The following is a 17,377-nucleotide window of genomic DNA, read 5'->3' as shown; positions in this document are numbered from 1 at the left end:
CTTCTATAGATAGAAGACCTTTCAAAGGTCATCTACAGATAGAATACCTTTTAAAGGTCTTCTATAGATAGAAGGCCATTCACAAGTCTTCTGTGCATGGAAGACCTTTCACAGGTCATCTATAGATAGAATACCTTCCGCAGGTCTTCTATAGATAGAAGACCTTTCAAAGGTCATCTACGGATAGAAGACCTTTTAAAGGTCATCTACAGATAGAAGACCTTTTAAAGGTCATCTACAGATAGAATACCTTTTAAAGGTCATCTATAGATAGAAGACCTTTTAAAGGTCATCTATAGATAGAAGGCCATTCACAAGTCTTCTGTGGATGGAAGACCTTTCACAGGTCATCTATAGATAGAAGACCTTCCACAGGTCTTCTATAGATAGAAGACCTATCAAAGGTCATCTACAGATAGAATACCTTTTAAAGGTCTTCTATAGATAGAAGGCCATTCACAAGTCTTCTGTGGATGGAAGACCTTTCACAGGTCATCTATAGATAGAATACCATCCGCAGGTCTTCTATAGATAGAAGACCTTTCAAAGGTCATCTACGGATAGAAGACCTTTTAAAGGTCATCTACAGATAGAAGACCTTTTAAAGGTCATCTATAGATAGAAGACCTTTTAAAGGTCATCTATAGATAGAAGGCCATTCACAAGTCTTCTATGGATGGAAGACCTTTCACAGGTCATCTATAGATAGAAGACCTTCTACAGGTCTTCTATAGATAGAAGACCTTTCAAAGGTCATCTACAGATAGAAGACCTTTTAAAGGTCTTCTATCGATAGAAGACCTGTCAGAGGTCTTCTATGGATCGAAGACCTGTCAGAGGTCTTCTATGGATAGAAGACATTTCAGAGGTCTTCTATATATAGAAGACATTCAGAGGTTTTCTATATATAGAAGACATTTCAGAGGTCTTCTATAGATAGAAGACATTTCAGAGGTATTCTATACATACAAGACCTTCTATGGATAGAAGACCTTTCACAGATCTTCTGTATATAGAAGACCTTCCACAGGTCTTCTATATATAGAAGACCTTTCAAAGGTCATCTATAGATAGAAGACATTTCATAGGTCTTCTATAGACAGAAGGCTTTTCAAAGGTCATCTACAGATATAATACCTTTTAAAGGTCTTCTATAGATAGAAGGCCTTTCACAAGTCTTCTGTGGATGGAAGACCTTTCGCAGGTCATCTATAGATAGAAGACCTTTCACAGGTCTTCTATAGAAAGAAGACCTTTCAAAGGTCATCTACAGATAGAAGACCTTTCACAGGCCTTCTATAGATAGAAAACCTTTCACAGGTATTGTATAGATAGAAGGCCTTTCAGAGGTCTTCTATAGATAGAAGACCTTTCAATGGTCATCTACAGGTAGAAGACCTTTCACAGGACTTCTATAGATAGAAGACCTTTCAGAGGTCTTCTTTAGATCGAAGGCCTTTCAAAGGTCATCTACAGATAGAAGACCTTTCACAGGCCGTCTATAGATAGAAGACCTTTCACAGGCCGTCTATAGATAGAAGGCCTTTCACAGGTCTTCTATAGATAGAAGACCTTTCGCAGGTCTTCTATAGATGGGAAACTTCTCACAGGTATTTTATATTTAGAATAGTTCGAGACATATATAAGGTTTGCATATGGACTACATCGGTCCACTTCTTTACGAAATACTAAAATGTTTCGCAAGGGTGCAGATCAAGACCACCTCTCGAATCGTTTCAAATATTTTTTACAGCTGGTACTCCTCTCCACAAGATAATAGAAGACCTTTTATAAAAATCTTCTGCAGATAGAATATCTTCCACAAGTTCTGAAGTAATTTTTTTCTATAGACCCTTTCTGAAAGAAAGGGTGCTTCTATGGACCTTTCTGAAGGAAATAGTGCTTCTATAAATCCTTTCTAAGGGAAATAATGCTTCTATAAACCCTTTCTGAAAGAAAGGATAAAGATTTCCTAATGGACCTTCTAATGATAGAACAAAGAAAGAAGACAACCTATAGCTCTTCTATGGATAGATACTTTCTACTGGTCTTCTTGGGGCATAAGGATTTCTATGGGTCTTCGATAGATACAATATCTGCTAAAAGTCTTCTATGGATTGAAGATCTTTTACAGGTCTTCTGAGGAAAAAAGGCTTGATTAGGTTCTTCTAAGCTTACATACATTTGAACACGGACTATATAGTATAACTGATACTGAACCACTCCGGTAAAAGCTGAAACATTTTGGTTTAAATACAAAAATTTGATTTAAATTGGAGTATAAATTTTAATGTTTATTTCGGAACAACAGTATGACATGTATCATAGGTCCATGCTTCCCGAGATAATAGGTGTAAAGCTCCGAAAAAGTCTGTGACATAAAATAGAAGCAACCTCAATATGGATTTTCCCAATAGAAATCTTCTACCGTGACGTCTATAAAATACTTTGATTTTAAATCAGCGGTTTTCCGGCTGATTAAGGCCTGTTCGTCAATGCACCTGTTTGTCCGTCTAGTTAATGTTTAAGTTCGAAGAGGAACCGTATAGTTCCGTCTTTTGTATATCTTCCGAAATAGTTGAAATTTAGTATTACGACTTTCACTGTGCGCCTTAACTACCTTTAAATGGATGATGCTTACAACTGGGAAACCTAAAAACCCTTAAAAATGTGACCTTTGACCGTGAATTGTTTAAAAATTACTTTAGGATTTTTTTTTTTGCTTTTTTGATTTTTCTTTTCTATGAACATTTTAGTTTCAGAATCTTCAAGAACTTCCCAGGTGTAAGTACCTTCCATCTAATGTTGGTTCAGGCGCACCGTGCCTTTCTATGAACCAGAAGCCTTCCTACCTAATTCCAAACCGAATTTCTTTTAGTTTGGAAAATATATTTGTCTAACCCTATTAACAAAATTTTCAATCTAATTCTGAAATTATGTTTTTCAAGTCCTCTTTATCCCTGTAAAATTTATTGATAAAATTCCACATTTGATTTTTGGACGTTTGCACCGCCCAATCAGTGCTTTCGATCAATAAGCGATGTGTCGAATACAGTGAATCACTGCTTATAAAATATTGGGAATATGTAGGTTGGATTTTGCTAAAAGGATTTCCCACCGAAGAACAATGCGATGTTCTGGTTCGGGATTTAAGGCAGCGGTGCTTATCTCTCCAGCACGGTGACTTTCCTTGATCTATTTTTTTTTTTTTTTCATTTTCCAGAAAGAATATTCCATTCCCCACCGGCAATGCCAAACTATGAGCCAATTTCTTGTAAACAAAATGTCAATTAGGGGACATTGAACCTCCGCAGAGAGCGGAAATATGGATGTTTATCATAATTTATTTATTTTTTTTTTTTAAATATTTTTTATGTCTTCCCTTTTCGCTCACCCTTAAAAAAAAAACGAAAAAAGAAAATATGGTAACACGTGCTGCTGGCGGTGTTGGTGCTGCTAGTTCAACTAAGTGGTGGTGATTACAACCGGGCACTAGGCGGCTGGCTGCAGCAATCAATTGAAATTGAACTCATTCGAAATATGGAAAATTAATTAATGACGATAATTGTGGGGAATGCTGCGCTCAATCAAATGAACACCCTTAACGACGAAGAGTAGTGAACCAGCACTGATTAGATGTAAATCCAGGAAAAAAGAAGATGAAGGGGTTCCCTAAGTAATCAAACAGCAGTGCTTTTGTGTACAATGGATGCACCACGTATAGGGCATTATCCGCCAGCCATTTCAAACTCCATTCACATGTAAACAAAGCGCCACCATAAATGCATAAAAAGATGTTTGTTGTTGATGCCACAGCAGCAGCATATCTTGGAAATTATGATGAGGAGGACGATGGATGGATGGAGTTCCACCATTAACAACAATAATAATTCGTAAAAAAATTGAATTCATTTCGATTCGTTTCGTGTTTATTCGTTAGTTGATTCGTTTTCTTTATGGTTAAAAGGTTTAATTATAAACAATTAACGGAGGAGGTGGTATCCCCGAGCACATAGCGCAGCCAGTCTCATATTTAAATTGACGACAGGCACCAAGAAACGGGGCAAATATGGTTCAGTGAACTCTTTTTGTTTTCTTCTTGTTTTGCTTCTTTGCTTTTGTCTACATTTCTTCTTAAAGAAACCTCCTGACGGAATACGGAATTCAAGCTGGCAAATGTTCTTTAATTGGTAAAGGAATAGCAAGAAAATTAACAAAACAAAGAAGACAACAAAAAAAACTAAATATTTCTTTAAAGACTTATAAGAGAAACGAAGAAAATATGAAAATATGTTGTGTTGGAGTAAGAGAATTGTTTGAGAGTAATCCACCAAACACTATCTTCCGACTGACAGGTGGGGACAAGGGGGCATTTTACATTGTAGCGGATCGTGGAGGAAGATATTAAATTCCACAGATGAATGGTTGTTGGGTCGGTCTGAAAATGTTTACGCTTCAATGGTTTAGGCTTTACTGTGTGTAGTAGTACACCTTCAAACGGTTTTGCATTGTAAACAAGGTGTGTGGTATGAGGAGTAGTCCCGACCATATGGCATATACCTACTACTACTGCTGCTGCTACTAATCTCCCACCATTGCTCAAAATAATCTCCACACTCAATGCAAATGTATGTGAAAAAATAAATTGTTGATTTTGGAGAGTTAACTCTTTCTTGCGAGTGGATATGTACTCGCAAATCATATGATTTTGCCAGAGATGAAAGATAACTTTGTTTGGTACTCAATGGAGTTGAGTTGGAAGAAAGCTAATGGTCCCAAATATTGGTTCAAAGTCTGAAAAAGTGATACAAAATAAGGAGTACAGATTTTTTTCTACAGGCCTACTAAGGCCTACCTTCTTCAGACCTTCCATCGATAAATACTTCCTAATGGACGTTCTAAAGATAGAAGACAACCTATAGCTCTTCTATGGATAGATACCTTCTACTGGTCTTCTTGGGCCATAAGGATTTCTATGGGTCTTCGATAGATAAAAGATCTGCGAAAGGTCTTCTATGGATAGAAGATCTTTTACAGGTCTTTTGAGGCTTAATAGAGGTTTTCTATGGATAGAAGACCTTCTATGGACAAATGGAAGATCATATACAAGTTTTCTGTGGATGGATGACCTTCTAGAGGTCTTCTGCAGATGGAAAATCTTATTTAGATCTTATGTGGATAAATAACTTTATAAAGTACGTTTATGGACAGAAGACAGGTGATCTTTGGATGCAATACTTCTTTTAGATTCAATACTTTCTTTCTTCTACAGATTTTCTAAATATATACATAAGTCCTTCTACAGATATTCTCCGGATGGAAGACCTTCTACAGGTCTTCTATGGACAGAAGAACATCTGAAAGTCTTCTGTTGATAGAAGCCCTTCTACAGATTTTCTATGGACAGAAGACCTTTTACATGTCTCCTATTCTATTATTATTCTATTTACAGAAGACAACCTACAAATCTTCTATGGACAGAAGATTTTCTGCAGGTCTTCTATGGATAAAATACCTTCTTCGACCTTACTATATATAGAACACTTTCTACATGTCTTCTATAACTATTAGACTTTCTACAAATCTTGCATCAATAGAAGACCTTCCACAAGTTTTGAAGAAAATATTGCTTCTATAGACCCTTTCTGAAGGAAATAGTGATTCTATAGACCCTTTCTGAAAGAAAAATGCTTCTGTAGACCCTTTCTGAAAGAAAGGGTACTTCTATGGACTCTATCTGTAGGAAATAGTGCTTCTATAGACCCTTTCTAAAAGAGAGGGTACTTCTATAGACCCTATTTGAAGGAAATTGTACTTTTATAGACCCTTTCTGAACAAAATGGGTGCTTCTATAGACCCTTTCTAATTCTGAACGAAAGGGTCGTTCTATGGACCCATTCTGAATAAAAGGGTCCATCTATAGACCCTTTCTGAAAAAAGGGTGATTCTGTAGACCCTTTCTGAAAAAAGGGTGATTCTGTAGACCCTTTCTAAAAGCAAATGGGTGCTCCCTTCTTTTAGAAAGGATGATTCTATAGACCTTCTTTCCGCAAGGGTATATCTATAGACCCTTTGTGAAAGAAAGGGTCCATTTATAGACCCATTCGAAAAGGAAGGGTCCATCTGTAGTCCCTTTCTAAAAGAAAGGGTCCATCTATAGACACTTTCTGAAAGAAAGGATGTCCCTATAGACCCTTGCCGAAAGACAAGGTGCTTCTATAGACCCTTTCTGAGAGAAAGGGTGCTTCTATAGACCCTTTCTGAGAGAAAGGGTGCTTCTATAGACCCTTTCTGAGAGGAAGGGTGCTTCTATAGGCCCTTTCTGAGAGAAAGGGTGCTCTATAGACCCTTTCTGAGAGAAAGGGTGCTTGTATAGACCCTTTCTGAGAGAAAGGGTGCTTGTATAGACCCTTTCTGAGAGAAAGGGTGCTTCTATAGACCCTTTCTGAGAGAAAGGGTGCTTCTATAGACCTTTTCTGAGAGAAAGGGTGCTTCTATAGACCCTTTCTGAGAGAAAGGGTGCTTCTATAGACCCTTTCTGAGAGAAAGGGTGCTTCTATAGACCCTTTCTGAGAGATAGGGTGCTTCTATAGACCCTTTCTGAGAGAAAGGGTGCTTCTATAGACCCTTTCTGAGAGAAAGGGTACTTCTATAGACCCTTTCTGAGAGAAAGGGTGCTTCTATAGACCATTTCTGAGAGAAAGGGTGCTTCTATAGACCATTTCTGAGAGAAAGGGTGCTTCTATAGACCATTTCTGAGAGAAAGGGTGCTTCTATAGACCCTTTCTGAGAGAATAGATGCTTCTATAGACCCTTTCTGAGAGAAAGGGTGCTTCTATAGATCCTTTCTGAGAGAAAGGCTGCTTCTATAGACCCTTTCTGAGAGAAAGGCTGCTTCTATAGACCCTTTCTGAGAGAAAGGCTGCTTCTATAGACCCTTTCTGAGAGAAAGGCTGCTTCTATAGACCCTTTCCGAGAGAAAGGCTGCTTCTATAGACCCTTTCTGAGAGAAAGGCTGCTTCTATAGACCCTTTCTGAGAGAAAGGGTGCTTCTATAGACCCTTTCTGAGAGAAAGGCTGCTTCTATAGACCCTTTCTGAGAGAAAGGGTGCTTCTATAGACCCTTTCTGAGAGAAAGGCTGCTTCTATAGACCCTTTCTGAGAGAAAGGCTGCTTCTATAGACCCTTTCTGAGAGAAAGGCTGCTTCTATAGACCCTTTCTGAGAGAAAGGGTGCTTCTATAGACCCTTTCTGAGAGAAAGTGTGCTTCTACAGACCCTTTCTGAGAGAAAGTGTGCTTCTATAGACCCTTTTTGAGAGAAAGGATTCTTCTATAGACCCTTTCTGAGAGAAAGGGTGCTTCTATAGACCCTTTCTGAGAGAAAGGGTGCTTCTATAGGCCCTTTCTGAGAGAAAGGGTGCTCTATAGACCCTTTCTGAGAGAAAGGGTGCTTGTATAGACCCTTTCTGAAAGAAAGGGTGCTTGTATAGACCCTTTCTGAGAGAAAGGGTGCTTCTATAGACCCTTTCTGAGAGAAAGGGTGCTTCTATAGACCCTTTCTGAGAGAAAGGGTGCTTCTATAGACCCTTTCTGAGAGAAAGGGTGCTTCTATGGACCCTTTCTGAGAGCAAGGGTGCTTCTATAGACCCTTTCTGAGAGATAGGGTGCTTCTATAGACCCTTTCTGAGAGAAAGGGTGCTTCTATAGACCCTTTCTGAGAGAAAGGGTACTTCTATAGACCCTTTCTGAGAGAAAGGGTGCTTCTATAGACCATTTCTGAGGGAAAGGGTGCTTCTATAGACCATTTCTGAGAGAAAGGGTGCTTCTATAGACCATTTCTGAGAGAAAGGGTGCTTCTATAGACCCTTTCTGAGAGAATAGATGCTTCTATAGACCCTTTCTGAGAGAAAGGGTGCTTCTATAGATCCTTTCTGAGAGAAAGGCTGCTTCTATAGACCCTTTCTGAGAGAAAGGCTGCTTCTATAGACCCTTTCTGAGAGAAAGGCTGCTTCTATAGACCCTTTCTGAGAGAAAGGCTGCTTCTATAGACCCTTTCTGAGAGAAAGGCTGCTTCTATAGACCCTTTCTGAGAGAAAGGCTGCTTCTATAGACCCTTTCTGAGAGAAAGGGTGCTTCTATAGACCCTTTCTGAGAGAAAGGCTGCTTCTATAGACCCTTTCTGAGAGAAAGGGTGCTTCTATAGACCCTTTCTGAGAGAAAGGCTGCTTCTATAGACCCTTTCTGAGAGAAAGGCTGCTTCTATAGACCCTTTCTGAGAGAAAGGCTGCTTCTATAGACCCTTTCTGAGAGAAAGGGTGCTTCTATAGACCCTTTCTGAGAGAAAGTGTGCTTCTACAGACCCTTTCTGAGAGAAAGTGTGCTTCTATAGACCCTTTTTGAGAGAAAGGATTCTTCTATAGACCCTTTCTGAGAGAAAGGGTGCTTCTATAGACCCTTTCTGAGAGAAAGGGTGCTTCTATAGACCCTTTCTGAGAGAAGGGTGCTTCTATAGACCCTTTCTGAGATAAAGGGTGCTTCTATAGACCCTTCATGAGAGAAAGGGTGCTTCTATAGACCCTTTCTGAGAGAAAGGGTGTTTCTATAGACCCTTTCTGAGAGAAAGGGTGCTTCTATAGACCCTTTCTGAGAGAAAGAGTGTTTCTATAGACCCTTTCTGAGAGAAAGGGTGCTTCTATAGATCCTTTCTGAGAGAAAGGGTGCTTCTATAGATCCTTTCTGAGAGAAAGGGTGCTTCTATAGACCCTTTCTGAGAGAAAGGTGGTTCTATAGACCCTTTCTGAGAGAAAGGGTGCTTCTATAGACCCTTTCTGAGAGAAAGGGTGCTTCTATAGACCCTTTCTGAGAGAAAGGGTGCTTCTATAGACCCTTTCTGAGAGAAAGGGTGCTTCTATAGACCCTTTCTGAGAGAAAGGGTGCTTCAATAGACCCTTTCTGAGAGAAAGGGTGCTTCTATAGACCCTTTCTGAGAGAAAGGGTGCTTCAATAGACCCTTTCTGAGAGAAAGGGTGCTTCTATAGACCCTTTCTGAGAGAAAGGGTGCTTCTATAGACCCTTTCTGAGAGAAAGGGTGCTTCTATAGACCCTTTCTGAGAGAAAGGGTGCTTCTATAGACCCTTTCTGAGAGAAAGGGTTCTTCTATAGACCCTTTCTGAGAGAAAGGGTTCTTCTATAGACCCTTTCTGAGAGAAAGGGTGCTTCTATAGACCCTTTCTGAGAGAAAGGGTGCTTCTGCAGACCCTTTCTGAGAGAAAGGGTGCTTCTATAGACCCTTTCTGGGAGAAAGAGTGCTTCTATAGACCCTTTCTGAGAGAAAGGGTGCTTCTATAGACCCTTTCTGAGAGAAAGGGTGCTTCTATAGACCCTTTCTGAGAGAAAGGGTGCTTCTATAGACCCTTTCTGAGAGAAAGGGTGCTTCTATAGACCCTTTCTGAGAGAAAGGGTGCTTCTATAGACCCTTTCTGAGAGAAAGGGTGCTTCTATAGACCCTTTCTGAGAGAAAGGGTGCTTCTATAGACCCTTTCTGAGAGAAAGGGTGCTTCTATAGACCCTTTCTGAGAGAAAGGGTGCTTCTATAGACCCTTTCTGAGAGAAAGGGTGCTTCTATAGACCCTTTCTGAGAGAAAGGGTGCTTCTATAGACCCTTTCTGAGAGAAAGGGTGCTTCTATAGACCCTTTCTGAGAGAAAGGGTGCTTCTATAGACCCTTTCTGAGAGAAAGGGTGCTTCTATAGACCCTTTTTGAGAGAAAGGATTCTTCTATAGACCCTTTCTGAGAGAAAGGGTGCTTCTATAGACCCTTTCTGAGAGAAAGGGTGCTTCTATAGACCCTTTCTGAGAGAAGGGTGCTTCTATAGACCCTTTCTGAGATAAATGGTGCTTCTACAGACCCTTCATGAGAGAAAGGGTGCTTCTATAGACCCTTTCTGAGAGAAAGGGTGTTTCTATAGACCCTTTCTGAGAGAAAGGGTGCTTCTATAGACCCTTTCTGAGAGAAAGAGTGTTTCTATAGACCCTTTCTGAGAGAAAGGGTGCTTCTATAGATCCTTTCTGAGAGAAAGGGTGCTTCTATAGACCCTTTCTGAGAGAAAGGGTGCTTCTATAGACCCTTTCTGAGAGAAGAGGTGGTTCTATAGACCCTTTCTGAGAGAAAGGGTGCTTCTATAGACCCTTTCTGAGAGAAAGGGTGCTTCTATAGACCCTTTCTGAGAGAAAGGGTGCTTCTATAGACCCTTTCTGAGAGAAAGGGTGCTTCTATAGACCCTTTCTGAGAGAAAGGGTGCTTCTATAGACCCTTTCTGAGAGAAAGGGTGCTTCAATAGACCCTTTCTGAGAGAAAGGGTGCTTCTATAGACCCTTTCTGAGAGAAAGGGTGCTTCTATAGACCCTTTCTGAGAGAAGGGGTGCTTCTATAGACCCTTTCTGAGAGAAAGGGTGCTTCTATAGACCCTTTCTGGGAGAAAGGGTGCTTCTATAGACCCTTTCTGAGAGAAAGGGTGCTTCTATAGACCCTTTCTGAGAGAAAGGGTTCTTCTATAGACCCTTTCTGAGAGAAAGGGTTCTTCTATAGACCCTTTCTGAGAGAAAGGGTGCTTCTATAGACCCTTTCTGAGAGAAAGGGTGCTTCTGCAGACCCTTTCTGAGAGAAAGGGTGCTTCTATAGACCCTTTCTGGGAGAAAGAGTGCTTCTATAGACCCTTTCTGAGAGAAAGGGTGCTTCTATAGACCCTTTCTGAGAGAAAGGGTGCTTCTATAGACCCTTTCTGAGAGAAAGGGTGCTTCTATAGACCCTTTCTGAGAGAAAGGGTGCTTCTATAGACCCTTTCTGAGAGAAAGGGTGCTTCTATAGACCCTTTCTGAGAGAAAGGGTGCTTCTATAGACCCTTTCTGAGAGAAAGGGTGCTTCTATAGACCCTTTCTGAGAGAAAGGGTGCTTCTATAGACCCTTTCTGAGAGAAAGGGTGCTTCTATAGACCCTTTCTGAGAGAAAGGGTGCTTCTATAGACCCTTTCTGAGAGAAAGGGTGCTTCTATAGACCCTTTCTGAGAGAAAGGGTGCTTCTATAGACCATTTCTGGGAGAAAGAGTGCTTCTATAGACCCTTTCTGAGAGAAAGGGTGCTTCTATAGACCCTTTCTGAGAGAAAGTGTGCTTCTATAGACCCTTTCTGAGAGAAAGGGTGCTTCTATAGACCCTTTCTGAGAGAAAGGGTGCTTCTATAGACCCTTTCTGAAAGAAAGGGTGCTTCTATAGACCCTTTCTGAAAGAAAGGGTGCTTCTATAGACCCTTTCTGAAAGAAAGGGTGCTTCTATAGTCCCTTTCTGAAAGAAAGGGTGCTTCCATAGTCCCTTTCTCAAAGAAAGGGTGCTTCTACAGACCCTTTCTGAGAGAAAGGGTGCTTCTATAGACCCTTTCTGGGAGAAAGAGTGCTTCTATAGACCCTTTCTGGGAGAAAGGGTGCTTCTACAGACCCTTTCTGAGAGAAAGGGTGCTTCTATAGACCCTTTCTGAGAGAAAGGGTGCTTCTATAGACCCTTTCTGAGAGAAAGGGTGCTTCTATAGACCCTTTCTGAGAGAAAGGGTGCTGCTATAGACCCTTTCTGAGAGAAAGGGTGCTTCTATAGACCCTTTCTGAGAGAAAGGGTGCTTCTATAAACCCTTTCTGAGAGAAAGGGTGCTTCTATAGACCCTTTCTGAGAGAAAGGGTGCTTCTATAGACCCTTTCTGAGAGAAAGGGTGCTTCTATAGACCCTTTCTGAGAGAAAGGGTGCTTCTATAGGCCCTTTCTGAGAGAAAGGGTGCTTCTATAGACCCTTTCTGAGAGAAAGGGTGCTTCTATAGACCCTTTCTGAGAGAAAGGGTGCTTCTATAGACCCTTTCTGAGAGAAAGGGTGCTTCTATAGACCCTTTCTGAGAGAAAGGGTGCTTCTATAGACCCTTTCTGAGAGAAAGGGTGCTTCTATAGACCCTTTCTGAGAGAAAGGGTGCTTCTATAGACCCTTTCTGAGAGAAAGGGTGCTTCTATAGACCCTTTCTGAGAGAAAGGGTGCTTCTATAGACCCTTTCTGAGAGAAAGGGTGCTTCTATAGACCCTTTCTGAGAGAAAGGGTGCTTCTATAGACCCTTTCTGAGAGAAAGGGTGCTTCTATAGACCCTTTCTGAGAGAAAGGGTGCTTCTATAGACCCTTTCTGAGAGAAAGGGTGCTTCTATAGACCCTTTCTGAAAGAAAGGGTGCTTCTATAGACCCTTTCTGAGAGAAAGGGTGCTTCTATAGACCCTTTCTGAGAGAAAGGGTGCTTCTATAGCCACTTTCTGAAAGAAAGAGTGCTTCTATAGTCCCTTTCTGAAAGAAAGCGTGCTTCTATAGTCCCTTTCTGAAAGAAAGTGTGCTTCTATAGTCACTTTCTGAAAGAAAGGGTGCTTCTATAGGTCCTTTCTGAAAGAAAGGGTGCTTCTATAGGTCCTTTCTGATATAAAAAGTGCTTCTGTAGGCCCTTTCTGAAATAAAGGGTGCTTCTATAGTCCCTTTCTGAAAAAAGGGTGCTTCCATAATCCCTTTCCGAAAGATAGAGTGCTTCTATAGTCACTTTCAAAAATAAAGGGTGTTTCAATAGGTCCTTTCTAAAAGATAGGGTGCTTCTATAGTCACTTTCAAAAATAAAGGGTGTTTCAATAGGTCCTTTCTAACAGATAGGGTGCTTCTATAGTCACTTTCTGAAAGAAAGGGTGCTTCTATAGTCACTTTCAAATATAAAGGGTGTTTTAATAGGTCCTTTCTAAAAGATAGGGTGCTTCTATAGTCACTTTCAAAAATAAAGGGTGCTTCTATAGTCACTTTCAAAAATAAAGGGTGCTTCTATAGTCACTTTCAAAAATAAAGGGTGCTTCTATAGTCACTTTCAAAAATAAAGGGTGTTTCAATAGGTCCTTTCTAAAAGATAGGGTGCTTCTATAGTCACTTTCTGAAAGAAAGGGTGCTTCTATAGTCCCTTTCTGAAAGAAAGCGTGCTTCTATAGTCCCTTTCTGAAATAAAGGGTGCTTCTATAGGTCCTTTCTAAAATAAAGGGTGCTTCTATAGTCCCTTTCTGAAAGAAAGGGTGCTTCTATAGTCACTTTCTGAAAGAAAGGGTGCTTCTATAGTCACTTTCTGAAAAACAGGGTGCTTCTATAGTCAGTATCTGAAATAAAGGGTGCTTCTATAGTCACTTTCTGAAAGAAAATGTGCTTCTATAGTCACTTTCTGAAAGAAAATGTGCTTCTATAGTCCCTTTCTAAAATAAAGGGTGCTTCTATAGTCCCTTTCTGAAAGAAAGGGTGCTTCTATAGACCCTTTCTGAAAGAAAGTGTTCTTCTATAGTCACTTTCTGAAAAACAGGGTGCTTCTATAGTCAGTTTCTGAAAGAAAGGGTGCTTCTATAGTCACTTTCTGAAATAAAGGGTGCTTCTATAGGTCCTTTCTGAAAGAAAGGGTGCTTCTATAGACCCTTTCTGAAAGAAAGTGTTCTTCTATAGTCACTTTCTGAAAAACAGGGTGCTTCTATAGTCAGTTTCTGAAATAAAGGGTGCTTCTATAGACACTTTCTGAAAGAAAGGGTGCTTCTATAGTCACTTTCTGAAATAAAGGGTGCTTCTATAGGTCCTTTCTGAAAGAAAGGGTGCTTCTATAGACCCTTTCTGAAAGAAAGTGTTCTTCTATAGTCACTTTCTGAAAAACAGGGTGCTTCTATAGTCAGTTTCTGAAATAAAGGGTGCTTCTATAGACACTTTCTGAAAGAAAGGGTGCTTCTATAGTCACTTTCTGAAATAAAGGGTGCTTCTATAGGTCCTTTCTGAAAGAAAGGGTGCTTCTATAGACCCTTTCTGAAAGAAAGTGTTCTTCTATAGTCACTTTCTGAAAAACAGGGTGCTTCTATAGTCAGTTTCTGAAATAAAGGGTGCTTCTATAGTCACTTTCTGAAAGAAAGGGTGCTTCTATAGTCACTTTCTGAAAGAAAGGGTGCTTCTATAGTCACTTTCTGAAATAAAGGGTGCTTCTATAGGTCCTTTCTGAAAGAAAGTGTGCTTCTATAGACCCTTTCTGAAAGAAAGTGTTCTTCTATAGTCACTTTCTGAAAAACAGGGTGCTTCTATAGACCCTTTCTGAAAGAAAGTGTTCTTCTATAGTCACTTTCTGAAAAACAGGGTGCTTCTATAGACCCTTTCTGAAAGAAAGTGTTCTTCTATAGTCACTTTCTGAAAAACAGGGTGCTTCTATAGTCAGTTTCTGAAATAAAGGGTGCTTCTATAGTCACTTTCTGAAAGACAGGGTGCTTCTATAGTCACTTTCTGAAAGAAAGGGTGCTTCTATAGTCACTTTCTGAAATAAAGGGTGCTTCTATAGTCCCTTTCTGAAAGAAAGGCTGCTTCTATAGGTCCTTTCTAAAATAAAGGGTGCTTCTATAGTTCCTTTCTGAAAGAAAGGGTGCTTCTATAGTCACTTTCTGAAAGAAAGGGTGCTTCTATAGTCACTTTCTGAAATAAAGGGTGCTTCTATAGGTCCTTTCTGAAAGAAAGGGTGCTTCTATAGACCCTTTCTGAAAGAAAGTGTCCTTCTGTAGTCACTTTCTGAAAAACAGGGTGCTTCTATAGTCAGTTTCTGAAATAAAGGGTGCTTCTATAGTCACTTTCTGAAAGAAAGGGTGCTTCTATAGTCACTTTCTGAAATAAAGGGTGCTTCTATAGGTCCTTTCTGAAATAAAGGGTGCTTCTATAGTCCCTTTCTGAAAGAAAGGGTGCTTCTATAGGTCCTTTCTGAAATAAAGGGTGCTTCTATAGTCCCTTTCTGAAAGAAAGGGTGCTTCTATAGTCACTTTCTGAAAGAAAGGGTGCTTCTATAGTCACTTTCTGAAATAAAGGGTGCTTCTATAGGTCCTTTCTAAAATAAAGGGTGCTTCTATAGTCCCTTTCTGAAAGAAAGGGTGCTTCTATAGGTCCTTTCTGAAATAAAGGGTGCTTCTATAGGTCCTTTCTAAAATAAAGGGTGCTTCTATAGTCCCTTTCTGAAAGAAAGGGTGCTTCTATAGGTCCTTTCTGAAAGAAAGGGTGCTTCTATAGACCCTTTCTGAAAGAAAGTGTTCTTCTGTAGTCACTTTCTGAAAGAAAGGGTGCTTCTATAGTCACTTTCTGAAATAAAGGGTGCTTCTATAGGTCCTTTCTAAAAGAAAGGGTGCTTCTATAGGTCCTTTCTGAAAGAAAGGGTGCTTCTATAGGTCCTTTCTGAAAGAAAGGGTGCTTCTATAGACCCTTTCTGAAAGAAAGTGTTCTTCTGTAGTCACTTTCTGAAAAACAGGGTGCTTCTATAGTCAGTTTCTGAAATAAAGGGTGCTTCTATAGTCACTTTCTGAAAGAAAGGGTGCTTCTATAGTCACTTTCTGAAATAAAGGGTGCTTCTATAGGTCCTTTCTGAAATAAAGGGTGCTTCTATAGGTCCTTTCTGAAAGAAAGGGTGCTTCTATAGGTCCTTTCTAAAATAAAGGGTGCTTCTATAGTCCCTTTCTGAAAGAAAGGGTGCTTCTATAGTCACATTCTGAAAGAAAGCGTGCTTCTATAGTCACTTTCTGAAATAAAGGGTGCTTCTATAGTCCCTTTCTGAAAGAAAGGGTGCTTCTATAGTCACTTTCTGAAAGAAAGGGTGCTTCTATAGTCACTTTCTGAAATAAAGGGTGCTTCTATAGGTCCTTTCTAAAATAAAGGGTGCTTCTATAGTCCCTTTCTGAAATAAAGGGTGCTTCTATAGGTCCTTTCTAAAATAAAGGGTGCTTCTATAGTCCCTTTCTGAAAGAAAGGGTGCTTCTATAGTCACTTTCTGAAAGAAAGGGTGCTTCTATAGTCACTTTCTGAAATAAAGGGTGCTTCTATAGGTCCTTTCTAAAAGAAAGGGTGCTTCTATAGGTCCTTTCTGAAAGAAAGGGTGCTTCTATAGGTCCTTTCTGAAAGAAAGAGTGCTTCTATAGACCCTTTCTGAAAGAAAGTGTTCTTCTGTAGTCACTTTCTGAAAAACAGGGTGCTTCTATAGTCAGTTTCTGAAATAAAGGGTGCTTCTATAGTCACTTTCTGAAAGAAAGGGTGCTTCTATAGTCACTTTCTGAAATAAAGGGTGCTTCTATAGGTCCTTTCTGAAATAAAGGGTGCTTCTATAGGTCCTTTCTGAAAGAAAGGGTGCTTCTATAGGTCCTTTCTAAAATAAAGGGTGCTTCTATAGTCCCTTTCTGAAAGAAAGGGTGCTTCTATAGTCACATTCTGAAAGAAAGCGTGCTTCTATAGTCACTTTCTGAAATAAAGGGTGCTTCTATAGTCCCTTTCTGAAAGAAAGGGTGCTTCTATAGTCACTTTCTGAAATAAAGGGTGCTTCTATAGGTCCTTTCTGAAAGAAAGGGTGCTTCTATAGACCCTTTCTGAAAGAAAGTGTTCTTCTATAGTCACTTTCTGAAAGACAGGGTGCTTCTATAGTCAGTTTCTGAAATAAAGGGTGCTTCTATAGTCACTTTCGGAAATACAGGGTGCTTATATAGTCGCTTTCGGAAAGAAAGGGTGCTTATATAGTCGCTTTCTGAAAGAAAGGGTGCTTCTATAGGTCCTTTCTGAAAATAAGGGTTGCCTCTATAGTCCGTTCTATGGTGCTTCTGTGGTCCCTTTCTGAAAGAAAGGGTGCTTCTATAGTCCCTTTCTGAAGAAAAGGGTGCTTCTGTTGACCCTTTTTGAAGGAAAGAAAGCTTCTATGGACCCTTTCTGAAGGAAAGAAAGCTTCTATGGACCCTTTCTGAAGGAAAGAAAGCTATAGACCCTTCCTTTCCTTCTGAATAATAGAGTGCTTCTATAGTCCCTTTCTGAATAATAGGGTGCTTCTATAGTCCCTTTCTGAATAATAGAGTGCTTCTATAGTCACTTTCTGAAAGAGAGGGTCTTTCTATAGTCCCTTTCTGAAAGAAAGGGTGCTTCTATAATTATATAGTCCCTTTCTAAAAGAAAGGGTGTTTCTATTGTCCCTTTCTAAAAGAAAGGGAGCTGCTATTGTCCATTTCTCAAAGTAAGGGTGCTTCTAGTGTCCATTTCTCAAAGTAAGGGTGCTTCTATTGTCCATTTCTCAAAGTAAGGGTGCTTCTATTGTCCCTTTCTGAAACAAAGACTCTTTCTGAAGGAAAGGGTGTTTCTATGGTCCCTTTCTAAAAGAAAGGATGCTTCTATTGACCCTTTCTGAAAAAGGGGGCTTTATAGACACTTTCTGATACCTTTTGGCATACTGGTACCATTTGTCTTCAAAAAGGTAACATTCCATTGCGATTTCCGTTGTATTTCCATCTCTGATACCAAAAAGAAAC

At 39.9% G+C, this 17,377-nt stretch overlaps 1 protein-coding gene across 10 annotated transcripts in view; it reads left to right on the top strand.

Annotated features, from left to right (window-relative positions):
• Window positions 1-17,377, top strand: part of Dg (Dystroglycan) — a 512,976-nt gene that overhangs the window by 381,606 nt on the left and 113,993 nt on the right. The window lies entirely within an intron of this gene.

The sequence above is a fragment of the Musca autumnalis genome, unplaced genomic scaffold (assembly GCF_047663935.1).
Source record: "Musca autumnalis isolate F117 unplaced genomic scaffold, ASM4766393v1 scaffold_5, whole genome shotgun sequence".
Lineage (NCBI taxonomy): Eukaryota > Metazoa > Arthropoda > Insecta > Diptera > Muscidae > Musca > Musca autumnalis.
Note: the sequence above shows the minus strand (reverse complement) of the source record. Positions and strands in the feature narration are given on the sequence as shown.